This window comes from Arachis hypogaea, chromosome 3 (genome assembly GCF_003086295.3).
Source record: "Arachis hypogaea cultivar Tifrunner chromosome 3, arahy.Tifrunner.gnm2.J5K5, whole genome shotgun sequence".
Lineage (NCBI taxonomy): Eukaryota > Viridiplantae > Streptophyta > Magnoliopsida > Fabales > Fabaceae > Arachis > Arachis hypogaea.
The window spans coordinates 57,976,158-57,985,096 of record NC_092038.1 but is presented as its reverse complement, the minus strand read 5'-3'; the positions used below and the strand labels follow the sequence as shown (position 1 = coordinate 57,985,096).

Genomic DNA, 8,939 nt, shown 5'->3' with positions numbered 1-8,939 from the left:
GCCATTGATGATCACAATTTCGTGCACCAATTACACCACAACAGAGAAAGAATTATTGGCTGTGGTTTATGCATTTGATAAGTTTAGATCATACTTTATTGGATCCAAAATTGTAGTTTATACTTACCATGCTGCCCTTAAGTATTTGATGTCAAAACAGGATGCTAAACCAAGACTTATCAGATGGATATTGCTTCTACAAGAGTTTGACATTGAAATAAAGGACAGGAAGGGTAGTGAGAACCAAGTTGCTAATCATCTATCGAGATTGCCACAAGAAACAATTCAAGAAGCCTCACATCCAGTGAATGAAAGCTTTCCAGATGAACACCTCTTACAGATTCAACAAATCCCTTGGTTTGCAGACATTACAAACTATAAGGTTGGAAGAAAGATTCCCAAGGAATTCACCAAGAAACAAGTGAAAAAGCTACTTAATGAAGCAAAGAAATTCCTATAGGATGAGCCATTCTTATTCAGAAGATGTTCAGATGGAATGATAAGGAAATGTGTTCCTGAAGGTGAGATGAGAAGCATATTGTGGCACTGTCATGGTTCAGCTTATGGTGGATATTTTGGGCCAGAAAGAACAGCAGCCAAGATACTTCAAAGTGGATTTTATTGGCCTACCATATTTAAGGATGCTAGAGAGTTTGTTCATCAGTGCAATGAGTGCCAAAGGGGTGGGGGATTAACAAAAAGAAGTGAGATGCCTCAAAACTACATCCTGTAGGTAGAACTCTTTGATTTATGGGGCATTAATTTCATGGGTCCTTTTTCTCCTTCATATTCTTTCAAATACATACTTGTAGTAGTGGAATATGTCTCAAAGTGGGTGGAAGATATGGCCACAACCACGTGTGATGCACAAGTTGTCCTTCAATTCCTAAAGAAGCACATATTCACTAGGTATGGAGTACCTAAGGGTTTGGTTAGTGACGGTGGCAGCCATTTCTGCAACAAATAGATGGAGAAACTACTCCACAAATATGGGATGATGCATAAAGTAGCCACACCATATCACCCACAGGCCAATGGCCAAGCAGAGCTTGCAAATAGGGAGTTGAAGAGGATTTTGGAAAAGACTGTGGGAGTAACCAGGAAAGATTGGGCCAGAAAACTAGAAGATGCACTTTGGGCATACAGGACAGCATTCAAAACTCCTATTGGGAAGTCCCCTTTTTAGTTGTTATATGGCAAATCTTGTCACCTCCCTGTAGAGCTTGAACATAAAGCTTTTTGGGCCACTAAACTCCTTGATGCACAAAAACTTGTCTCGCAACAAATTTTCCTTCGGCAAGTATATCGAATTATCGTCAAGTAAAAACTCTCAATAGAGTGAGGTCGAATCCCATAGGGATTGATTGGTCAAGCAACTTTAGTTGGAATAGTATGCTAGTTGAGCTAAACAGAATGTAGTATGAGAATTGCAGAAAATTAAATGGTGGAAAAGTAAATAACAGAAAATAAAGTGCAGAATCTTAGATGGGAATTTGGGGGAATGAACATGGAAATAAATGACAGAAAGTAAAAAGAATGGGTAAGATCAGAAATGGGAAATTCATTGGGCTCAGGAGATGTTGTATTCTTAGATCAAATTCATTTTCATCTCTTCCTCAATCAAATCATCTATTGATCTCCTTGGCAATCTTAGGTGATTGGATTCCAATTCCTTGGCAACCCAATCTCTCTAAGCTTGAACAATTGTCCAATTCCTTGATTTAATTGCTCATGGGAAGAGATGAAGTTTGGTCACTGATTATACCACATGTATTTCCAAATCAAAGTGTTGGGAGGATTATATGTCACTATATCCGCCCAGACCCCAATTTGGTCCAACATGAGAAAGCATTTCTAGCATGATCTCCTCATCCCTTTTCCAAGGCTCAGAGGAGATCCAATTATGGAGAGTTTCTTTTCCAAGACAACTAACCAATTGAATTAAGATCGAAAGCTTTCTAGTAAATCAAAAGAGAAGAAAGAAGAAGAAGAATGAAAACTATAATTGATCCATCAAATTACAACAGAGCTCCCTAACCCAATGAAAGAGGTTTAGTTGTTCATAGCTATGGAAATGGAAAATGGCAGAAAAGAATACATGCTAAAAGTGCAGAAAAGTAAATATACAGAGGGTAGTTCTCCAAAGTGCCAAGCTTCTCTATAGTTCAAAACTACTCCTATATATACTACTCTTATTGATCTTCTAGTGAGTTCTCCAAGTCTTGGATGTGGGCCTTAGATCTTGAGGTGAAGCAGTTACAATCTTTAGTGGGCTCAGCTTGCAGAAAAGTGTGAGTTAGGCATGGGCGTTAGTGATGTTAACATTAAGTGAGATTATGGGTTCGAGAACGTTAGTGGCAATCACTTTTTTCACTAACGTTCCAACCCCATATAGCCCACGTTAACTCCAACGTTAGTGGCACTAATGTCACCACTAACGTTGCCTTATGAACCTTCGCAAGCGTTATTGGGACTCACCTTTCCCAATAACGTTGCCTTGTTCATTCCCATTCCATGTTAATGGTCGCGTTAACTAGGTTAACGTGACTACTAACGTGGTTCTTCCTTGCTTCCTTTGTCCTGAAATCAAGCAAATAAAGTGCATCAAAACTCTAACCAAAGTCATGAGATTATGCATCATTAATTTGTCATGCAATCCTTGAAAGATCCTCATGAAATCATGTAAAATTCACAATAGTTGCTTGAATCAAGGTGTAAGTGCATTTTTATCCAAAACTTGCCTTATTCACTAAGAAAATACATGAAACTACCCTAAAACAGTAAAGAAAAGGTCAGTGAAATTGGCCTAGATGCCCTGGCATCACAACACCAAACTTAAAGCTTGCTTGTCCCTAAGCAAGTACTGGTTTATGGGGGGTTTCATGCATAGCAACTTAGGTTCATTCCTTTACTAGGTTTCAGGCCTTTATCATGCTCTTGAACACTTGCTTGCATCCCTTGAGACTTCCTAGTTGTTGATCTTTCCTTCTTTTCCAAGGTTTATTGCATTCCTTTTTAGGCTAAGTGCTCTGTAAAAGGGCGACTCTTTATGATAAGCTTTCAGCCAACACTCCCGAACCAGTTGGTTCAAGGTGCTAAGTGTTAAGACACCCCTAAGGACTTACTTCCTCAAGTCTCTTTCCTTCATACATACACACCACAGGCACATGGTTTGTTATTTTTCTTTCTTGAGACCTTGGTGTCCAGCACCTCTTTGGGTTGCTAAGTGCTCTGTAGCAAAAGTTGCTCTTGATAGTGGATTTTCAGCTGATAATCCCGGATTAGTTAATCCAAGTTACCAGGTGATAAGGCACCCCAAAGAGCTTATTCATCCAAGCATATCCCTTGCACATGAACACCACAGACACATGCCTCAATATTCAAACCCTTGGTGCCTAGCATTATTTTCTTATTGTTTTTTCTTTTTACTTTTATTGCTCTTTCTCTTTTCTTATTGGGATCTTATTATTTAGTTAGTCTCATAGGATGTGTTTCAAGCATAGGATTCAGGATAGATAGTTGCCTTCTTTCCTTGTTTGATGAACCAACTTAGCTAACTAATTACCCTACCACAAACATTCAGAACTTACTTCACAAAATAACTCTACTCTTGCTCTTATCATAACATTTTCTTTCTGATTAACTTAAAGGACAGGCATACAAGTAAGAAAGATACAGATGAAAACTAAGGACCTAGACTAGTGAGCATGGACCTAAGCAACACATTTTAAAGCATAATTGAAAATTCCTAAACTACTATGGAAGCATGTTCTGTTTCATACATGATTTTCCTTATTTAAAGCTTTGAAAAAGATCAAACTAAGAAGGAACTCCACCACCTTTTATTCGTGGGGATGCCTATGTTCCTTTGTCTTGGGATCCTCCTTGATTGCTTGAGTCTCCATTCCCCTTGCGCTTTCCGATCAGCTTTTTCCAGAAACCAGCATCCTCCATCTTCTTCTTTAATGCCTCCTTTTGTTGTTTCACCTTTCCCTCTTCTTGTTCTGTCAAGTCCTTGCGGACTGCTTCATAACTTGGAATGGCAGGGTGTAGGTTATGCATATGTCCAGTCATATAGGTTAACTTGGCCTGAGTGTTTATGCTAAATTCCTCTCGATGTAGTTGCCTTCCTTTGTTGAGCACACTGAATTCGTTGAATGCTTTCATCTGGTTTATCTGGCGTTGGTTGAGTTCTTGAAGACATTTTTCCTGGCTCTCTTGTCTTTTGGACACTTGACTGATGGCTTGGGTGAGCTGGGAGTAATGCTCCTATTGTAATTTCATTTGCTGTTTCTGCCACTCTCTTTGTTGATCCATCCAACTAGAGAGTAATTTTTCTTAATGATCCATCCTTTGAGCTTGGACATGTAGTTGCTATTCTTGTCCCTCCATATAGCTACTTGCCATATACTCAATGGCTTCCTTGATGTGAAACAAATTTATATTAATTGGATCATATTGTCCTTCTTGCTGGTGCCCTGTTTGTTGGGGTTCTTCTTGGTGAGGTTCTTCTTGGTGGGACTCTTCTTGTGCAGTTCTTTTCCTTATCTGAGGCCTCCTTTGCTGTTGAGCGGGTGTCACATAATTTATGCGTTGGAGCGTGACTAACCTCCTAGGATTTACCCATTATAGATTGTTGTCTTCGAATACCACTTTGGCTTTCATGCATAGCCTCAGGATGGTGCTGGGGTACCAAAGTCTAGCACCCGGATCATTCTTCTCGGCTGAATCCTGAATCCCTTCAGCTATAATTTCATGCACATTAATGCTTCCACCCTTTACTAAGCAATGTACCATGGTAGCTCGAGCAATATTGACCTTAGAATTGTTTGCGGCTGGAAGGATAGACCACCTTACTAGCTCAAACCATCCCTTGGCTTCTGGGATGAGGTCTCCTCTCCTAATGAACCTCGACCTCTTGTCTGAGTATCTTTCCCAATCAGACCCAATAACACACATATCATTCAAGATTTCTTCAAGTTCATCTTCCTCGGGAGCATTACTTATTCTTACTTGATAGCTAAGCTCATCAAAATGTGGTAATTTCAGTTGAAGAGTCCTTGTTATAGTGTTGGGGCTGAAGTCCACCTCAATTCCTCTTACATAACTTTTGAAGGTAGGGGCCCTAGTACTGTCTTCTCTGACCGCATTTGCATAGAACTCTTTGATGAGGTTTGCATTTATCTTTGTCTCTGGGTTGGTGAGCTTTTGCCAACCCCTCTGTGCAATCTTTTCCCTGATCTTAGGGCACTCATCCTTGTTAAATTGGAATGTCAACTCTGGCAATATTTTCTTGTTCTTGATCCGTTCATATTGAAGCTCATGGAAGGCGGTCTTGAATCTCCCAGCGTCGAAAGGAAGCTACTCCATGGGCTCCTTTCCTTTTCGCCTCTTGGAGCTTGAGGATGCCATGTAGGATGATTGATATGTTTGTTGCTCACAAGACGAGGCTAGGAGGGTGTGTATAGAACTTTTGGAGGAGGATGAAGTGTGTGTGTCCGAGAGAAGGAAGGGAGAGGAATGAGAGTAAGAAGTGTGTACAGAGAGGTTGTAAAGTGGGGATCATTTATATAGAAGAGTGATGGGTGTTTGAAAGGTGTGGATTGATGGTGTTGTTTTGTGATAGATGGTTGGGGCTTGACCTTGGATAAGCACAAGGATCACCTCTTTTATGAGATTCTTGGTTCGGTCTCCAAGGCTATCTACTTTCCAATGTTGCATGGCTACACTTTCCAAGATACTCCCCTTAGAGACAAGTGTATAAGTTCCTTGGCATAGTGGCCGAATCTCCCTTCCTTGATTGTCCTATCAAGAACCATCAATACCCTTTTTGATTTCCTATACAAGATAAAAGGAATGCAAACGGTTAATTGAAATTGTTGGTGGGAAAGATTAAGGTGTGAACTAACTGCTAAAAAAATCTTTTTTTTTTGTTTTTGAAATATCTAAACAACTAAATGCTTTCCATGAATGCAAATCAATTAACCATTAAGTTTTCCATGCATGCAATGTTGGTACACCAAACTTGTTTGTGATCATATGGTGCAACAAGATTCGGAAATAATCTCACATCATGAAGTGTGTTCAAGCCCTCTTGGTGTGCCTTGAACACCAAACTTATCGTGTACTATATGCTGCATGTAGAGGGTTTTATATTGTTTGTCGAAGTTGATTTAGAATCCATGAAATTTGCTTTATTACTACTATTAGAGATTAAAGAGAGAGGGTATAGAACATGGGTTGCCTCCCATGAAGTGCTTCTTTAGCGTCATTAGCTTGACGTTTGGTCCTTGTCAAGGTGGTTGGTAGTGCTTAAAATCTTCCCCCCTTGCAGTGAACATGTTTCCATTGGCTTTGTTGAGAAGTTCCACATGTTCCAGAGATAAGATTTTGTTGATGGTGTATACTGGAGGCAGCTGAGATGGAATGGTGGGGAGATGAGGTGGTATAGATCGAAAGTATGTAGAGACCACTTCATCTCTTGGAGAGAAATCTTCTGTAGGGATTTTCTTATTTTTCCATCCCCTTGGGACCTTTTTTCTTGTGTCCCTTGATGTCAATTTGTTCCTTGTGATTTTCCTCTTTGAGAATGGTTTTGTTGCCTATCTCATATGACTCTGGTGGGTCTGGTTCCTTTTGGATTGCACTTGGTTGATGTTCTTTTTTATCACATTGGTTGTTAGCCACAGGAGTTCTTAGGGGTAGTGCTTGAGCTCCCTTGTTTGACTCTTCCTTCAGCTCTTTGTTATCATGATCTGCTTCTTGTGAGAGTTTGAAAACATTGAAGGTGAGCTGCTCATCATGTATTCTCAATACTAGCTCTCCTCACTCCACATCTATAAGTGCTCTGGCTAAGAATGGCCTTCCCAGAATGATGGGGTGAATAGGATTCTCATCCATTTCCAGGATGACAAAGTCTGTGGGGAGAAAGTAGTTCCCAACCTTCACTAACACATTCTCAACCACTCCTATTGCCTGTTTTTGAGTTTTGTTAGCTAATTTGATGATTACATCTGTCGGTGTTAGCTCATTGATTTGAAGCTTTTTCATGAGAGATAGAGGCATTAGGTTGATACTTGCTCCAAGGTCACAAAGTCCCTTATCAATCATTGTTTCTCCTATAGCACAGGGAATGTGGAAACTCTCTGGATCCTTTTTCTTTGTGGGTGGCTCTGTTTGAATGAGAACACTGCAATCCCTGTTCATCTTTATTGTTTGTCCACCCTTCAATGAAGTCTTTCTGGCTAGTAGCTCCTTTATATACTTGATGTAGGAGGGCATTTTCTGGAGGGCCTTAATGAATGGTATATTTACATTAAGAGATGCAAACATGTCGAGGAACCTTGAATACATTCTCCCTGCTACACCACCCTTAAGCCTTTGGGGAAAGGGTGCATATGGGTTCAGTATCTCCCTTTTCTTCAGCTCTTCCTTGAGTGTGAGTTGGGGTGCATGGTTTCTTTCTTCATGGTTTCCCTTTAGACTGTCTTGGAGGTGTTCTACTTCCTCCATACTCATCTCATCACTTGTGGTGATCATCTTACATTCTTCCCACCTTACTTTCTTTGTTTCTCCTCTTGGGTTCTTCTTTGTGTCACTTGGAAAACCATCAGTCGGTTTGGGAATTTGTTGAGCTAGATACCCTACTTGAGACTCCAGTCTCTTGATGTTTTCCCCTTGGTTTTTTATATTGGCTTGCACTTCCTCCTTAAACACCTTATTGTCTTGGACTTCTCTACATATGTCTTCAAGTAGAGTCTCAATCTTGGAAAGTCTATCCTCGGTTAGTGATGGTGGGTTTGGATTAGGTGGTTGAGAAGGGTGGTTAGATGGATGTTGATAAGATCTCTGTGAGGTATGTTGGTGAGTTGCATTGTTGTTGAGGTTGTGGTTGTGGCGTCTCTGGTCTTGGCCTTGATCTTGTTGATTTTCCCACCCAAAGTTGGGGTGATTTCTCCATCCAGAGTTGTAAGTTTTGGAGTATGGATCATGGATTTGTCTAGGTGAGTTCCCAACATAGTTGGCTTGTTCCCAGTCACCTTCTTCTCCTATATTCACTCCTTCTTGAGCTGGTGATGAAGTGATGACTGTTGCAACTTGATTTTCCTCCACCTTCTTGGTAAGATCTGCTAGCTGCTTGGTGATCATCTTATTTTGAGCTAACAATGCATCCATGTGGTTCAGCTCCATTACTCCTCGAGTATTGCTTCTTTCAGAGGCATAGAAGTAGTCATTCTCAGCTACTATTTCAATGACATCTATGGCTTCTTCAATGATTTTCTTCTTGTTTAGAGAGCCCCTGATGAATGGTCTACAGCCTTCTTTGACTCATAAGAGAGACCTTCATAGAAAATGTGAAGTTATACCCATTCATTGAATATGTCCGGTGGGCATCTTCTTGTTAAGTCCTTGAACCTCTCCCATGCCTCATAGAGAGTTTCACCATCTTGTTACCTGAAAGTTTGCACCTCAGCTCTCAGCCTGTTAATTCTTTGAAGAGGGTAGAACCTTGCCAAAAATTTGTTTACCACATCTTTCCAATTTGTTAAGCTCTCCTTTGGGAAGGATTCAAGCCACTTGGATGCTTTGTCCCTGAGTGAAAAAGGGAACAAAAGCAGCCTATAGACATCCGGATGGACTTCATTAGACTTTACAGTGTCACAAATTCTCAGGAAGATGGTTAGATGTTGATTGGGGTCTTCTTGAGCACTTCCTTCAAATGAGCAGTTGTTTTAAACAAGGGTGATGAGTTGGGGTTTTAGTTCAAAGTTGTTGGCATGTATGGTAGGATTTTGGATGCTACTTCCACAGTTTCTTGGGTTTGGATTGATGTAAGAGCCTAGAACTCTCCTCTCTTGCCCAGCATGATTTGTAGGGCCTTCTCTGGCATGGTTGTGAGCCTCTCCTTCATGGTTGTTTTCCAAGTTCTCCTCTATGTT

The 8,939-nt window shown here is 40.5% G+C and overlaps 1 pseudogene; it reads left to right on the top strand.

Annotated features, from left to right (window-relative positions):
- The first annotated feature begins 8,381 nt into the window (after window positions 1-8,381).
- LOC112793208 (small nucleolar RNA R71) lies at window positions 8,382-8,483 on the top strand (annotated as a pseudogene).
- Window positions 8,484-8,939: the final 456 nt, after the last annotated feature.